General features: G+C 43.9%; 1 non-coding gene across 1 annotated transcript; it reads right to left on the bottom strand.

Moving 5' to 3' along the window:
• Window positions 1-4614: 4614 nt before the first annotated feature.
• On the bottom strand, window positions 4615-4686 carry trnap-ugg (transfer RNA proline (anticodon UGG)). The gene has a single exon. It is a non-coding gene; the product is annotated as a tRNA-Pro (tRNA).
• Window positions 4687-5037: the final 351 nt, after the last annotated feature.

Raw genomic sequence — 5037 nt, forward strand, 5'->3', positions numbered from 1 at the left:
GAATGTCATTGTCCGGGGAGTCAATGCCTTGTTGAGAGTCTTTGTCAGGAGGAGCAACGTTTGTGGGGATATTGTCAGAGTTGGTGTCCAAAGGGGGTCACATCTGAACGGACAGGAGGGGCAACTTCTGTGTCAATGACTCTATCTTCAGAGCACTGTGGTGAACCTTCCGCACCATTAACAGCAGCATGGTCAACATCTTCAGGGACTCGCTGACTGTCCTGACTGGATGCGGTGACTGAGAGAGAGTCGGACTGAGCAGCATCCGACCTCCGTTCAACCGAGTCATCCTCCTCTTCAGAATGGATTTCGTCTTCTGAATGGACTTCCTCTTCACTTGTCCGCCTCAGCCAGTTGACTGTGTCTCTTCCACCAGATCAGGCACGTCAGAGACATTGTCCAGATCTCTGTCACAGGGCAGGAAGCTAACAGAGAGTAGTCGATTCCGGTGAACGACTCTCTCTCTGCCGGTCAGGCAATCCTTGACTCTGTAGACATTGAGTTCAGGTCTGACTGAGATGACTTCATAAGGGGTCGACTCCCATTTGTCTGCAACCTTGGGTTTTCCTGGCACACCTCTGTTGGCAATCAGCACTCTGTCTCCAACGACGAGGGGTGAGCCCTTGACCTTGCGGTTGTACAACTTAGCGTGGCGAGTCTGTTCCCTGACTCTGTTCCTCTGCACAATCTGAGCAGCTTCATGTAGATCTTTCTTCAGTTGGGACACAAAGTCTGAGTGACTGGGCTGAAACATGACGTCGACAGGTAGAGAAGGGATTCTTCCAAACATTAAGTAGAAGGGTGCAAACCCTGTTGTCTCATGCTCTGCGCAGTTGTAGCAAAAGGTAAGTTGCTGCAGCATTTGTGGCCTGAAGGGGAAGAGACCTAAACATATCTCCCAGGGTTCTGTTAAAATGCTCTGTGACACCATTTCCCATGGGGTGATACGGAGTTGTATGGGACTTCTGTACCCCAGCCATCTCTACAAACTCCTTAATCAACTTGCTCTCAAAATTGGCTCCCTGGTCCGAATGGATGCGGCGAGGAAAGCCATAAATTAGAAAGAAGTCATTCCAGAGACGACGAACGACTTGCCTGGCCGTTTGATTCTTGCATGGGAGGGCTTGTGCCATCTTGTAGAAGTAATCGGTCACAACTAGAACATCCGCAGACTTGTTCCCATGCTCAGCAGTCCAAAAGTCTATGAAGACCAACTCCATAGGTGACGATGTTCTGGCTCGGGTGTCTTCCCAACTATGCAGAGCTGACAAGACTGAACATAGTTTACAACAGGGGTGCCCACACTTTTTTCTGCAGGCGAGCTACTTTTCAATTGACCAACCCGAGGGGATCTACCTCATTTATATATATCATTTATATTTATTTATTTATGAAAGAGACATTTTTGTAAACAAGTTAAATGTGTTTAATGATAATACAAGCATGTGTAACACATATAGATGTCTTTCTTTCACGAAGACAAGAATATAAGTTGGTGTATTACCTGATTCTGATGACTTGCATTGATTGGAATCAGACAGTAATGATGATAACGCCGGTTTTTGGCATCTAATTCATCCAGCTTCCATACACTTTACAAGAAAAACATTGGCGGCAAATTCCGTAGCTTGCTTGATTGACATTCACGGCACCCGAGGGTCTTGTGAGATGACGCTGGCTGCTGCCAGTTCATTATTATGAAAAAAATGACAGAGAGGAAGGCGAGAAACACTTTTTTATTTCAACAGACTTTCGCGCCGTCCCTTCCGTCAAAACTCTAAAGGCCGACTGCACATTTCCTATCTTCACAATAAAAGCCCTGCTTCATGCTGCCTGCGCTAACCAAATAAGAGTCTCGGAAAGCTGGCGTGCACAAGTGATGTGCACGCCAGTTATCTGAGGGATCGCTTGTGCACGCCAGTTTTCCGAGACTCTGTATTTAGTTAGCGCAGGCAGCATGAAGCAGGGCTTTTATTGTGAAGATAGGAAATGTGCAGTCGGCCTTTAGAGTTTTGACGGAAGGTACGGCGCGAGAGTCTGTTGAAATAAAAAGTGTTTCTCGCCTTCCTCTCGGTCATATTTTCATAATAATGATCTTGCAGCAGCCAGCGTCATCTCACAAGACCCTCCGGTGCCGCGAATGTCATTTAAGTGACGTCTTGGTGAAGATTGATGATCACAAATTTTTAGGTCTATTTTTTTTAAAAGCCTGGCTGGAGATCGACTGACACCCCCAACGCCCCCCCCCCCCCCCCCCCCCCCCTTGTTTGGGTCCCTATTAAAAGGTTCATTTGTTCAACCCTTGGCCCGCGGCTTTGTTCAGTTTTAAATTTTGGCCCACTCTGTATTTGACTTTGACACCCCTGACATGGAGAAACATGTTCTCTTGACCGCTCTGTGTTAAAGCTTCACAACAAAGATACACCGGCTGTGTCTCTGTGCTAAAGGCAGCTGCAATCCACTGCTTTAGACCAACAGCATTCTTCTTTGACGTCTCCATTATTAATTGAACAAATTGCAAAAGATTCAGCAACACAGATGTCCAAAATAATGTGTAATTATGCGATGAAATGAGACTACTTTTAGCCGTGTGTGGTGCTGGGCTAATATGTCCCCTCCAACCCGTGACGTCACAAACACGCGTCATCATTCCACGACGTTTTCAACAAGAAATTCCACGGGAAATTTAAAATTGCAATTTAGTAAACTAAAAAGGCCGTATTGGCATGTGTTGCAATGTTAATATTTCATCATTGATATATAAACTATCAGACTGCGTGGTCTTTAAAGGCCTACTGAAACCCACTACTACTACCACTCAGTCTGATAGTTTATATATCAATGATGAAATATTAACATTGCAACACATGCCAATACGGCCTTTTTAGTTTACTAAATTACAATTTTAAATTTCCCGCGAGTTTCTCGTCGAAAACATCGCGGAATGATGACGCGTGTTTGTGACGTTATTGGTTGGAGCGGACATATCAGCCCAGCACCACTTACAGCTAAAAGTTGTCTCTTTTCATCGCATAATTACACAGTAATTTGGACATCTGTGTCGCTGAATCTTTTGCAATTTGTTCAATTAATAATGAGACGTCAAAGAAGAATGCCGTTGGTCAGCCGGTGTTTCTTTGTTTGTTGTGAAGCTTTAACACAGAGCGGCCGAGCGAACATGTTTCTCTACGTCAACCAGCATGTTTTTGGATGAGAAAATTGTGATATTAAGTCCGCCCTTACCGGAGACATCAGTGGATTACTGGGCCTCCTCCTGCAGCAGCTGTCAAAAAAGGCAGTTGTGATCTTGTGCTCCTTCATGGCTTCATCAAAGACACTGGCGTCACCGCAGCCATCCGAATTTGAGGTACGACTTTACAATCTCACAAAACATTATTAAAACAATAAGCAGATAAGGGATCTTCCAGAATTATCCTAGTAAATGTGTGTAATTACATCTGAAATGCTCACACTGCTGCCGCCCGGAGCCATCGCTTTTTCTTCTTTTGTTTTTCTGCTTCACTCTAACTTTCCTCATCCAGAAATCTTTCATCCTTGCTCAAATTAATGGGGAAATCGTCACTTTCTCGGTCTGAATAACTCTTGCTGCTTGAGGCTATGATTATAAACAATGTGAGGATGTGAGGAGCTCCACAACCGGTGACGTCACGCGCACATCGTCTGCTACTTCCGGTACAGGCAAGGCTTTTTTATTAGCGGCCAAAAGTTGCGAACTTTATCGTGGATGTTCTCTACTAAATCCTTTCAGCAAAAATATGGCAATATCGCAAAATGATCAAGTATGACACATAGAATGGACCTGCTATCCCCGTTTAAATAAGAAAATCTAATTTCAGTAGGCCTTTAATACTAAAACACAAGTTGTCTTGTATGTTCACTATTTTATTAGAGGCCACATGTCTTTAAATGCAATAAAAAATGTAAAATAAAGTTTATAATGACACTTTTTGTGGTCACCTTTATTTTGAAAAGTGTGGAAATACATTTTGGTACCGGTATTAGACAAGCCCTCGTCTGTATGAACATAAAATAAACAGTAAAAGCCTGTTTATGATGTATTACTTTTCTTATTTTCAAGGGCACCACACCACGATTCGATTCGATTTGATTCTCAATTCAAAATCAATACTTCTTTAATAACATTTCTATGATTAACTGCATTCTGTTACGGCGCACACGCAGTCTGCTTCTCCGTCCTCTGCGGGAGCAAAGAGAGGCTCCGCTGGGAGATCCGCAGTCGGAGACAATCTGTAATCAGCGCACCTGGGTTGGTGAGAGGGAGCTGAATAAAGGACCAGTGGACCTCTCTCTCTGCATTTCCCTTCCGTGTCTGACATCCTTGTTTGTTCTCCAATAGTTCCTTCAAAATTTGGTCTAAGCCTGGGCCTCTGGGGAGGGGGTCCAGACTGAGGCCAAGGGAAAGATTAACTCATGGCCATAGCACACATACATCCCTCTTATTATTATTGCAAAATAGAGAATGTTATAGTGGGCGATACTACTCGTTCCATCATATTTCTCTCCGAAAATGTGAATTGATGACGAAATATTAAAGAAGTGAAATTATGTGGTGACTGAAGACAAAAAAAAATTGGGCTCGTCCGGGATTTGAACCCGGGACCTCTCGCACCCAAAGCGAGAATCATACCCCTAGACCAACGAGCCACAACGATGCAACATCATATAAATTATTTTATAGAAGCACTCAATTCACGTGTTAATCGTACATAACTATAATGTTTATTCGGTCTTAGTATACAAATATATTATCTTGGTGAAATGTACATTAAGTATAAGTTGGAAGTATTGTCTTTGTTTCCCGTGAAAGTTAAAGCGCCCGGCGGCTACCTGCAAGCCCTAAATCAGGGTTAATATCATAGTACCCGTGAAGCTTAAAGCGCCCGACGGCTACCTGCAAGCCTTAAATCAGGGTTAATATCATGTTCCCCGTGAAGCTTAAAGCGCGCGGTGGCTGCCTGCAAGCCTCAAATCAGGGTTAATATCGTCCACCGTGGA

Source organism: Nerophis ophidion, linkage group LG03 (assembly GCF_033978795.1).
Source record: "Nerophis ophidion isolate RoL-2023_Sa linkage group LG03, RoL_Noph_v1.0, whole genome shotgun sequence".
In the NCBI taxonomy this organism is placed as follows: Eukaryota; Metazoa; Chordata; class Actinopteri; order Syngnathiformes; family Syngnathidae; genus Nerophis; species Nerophis ophidion.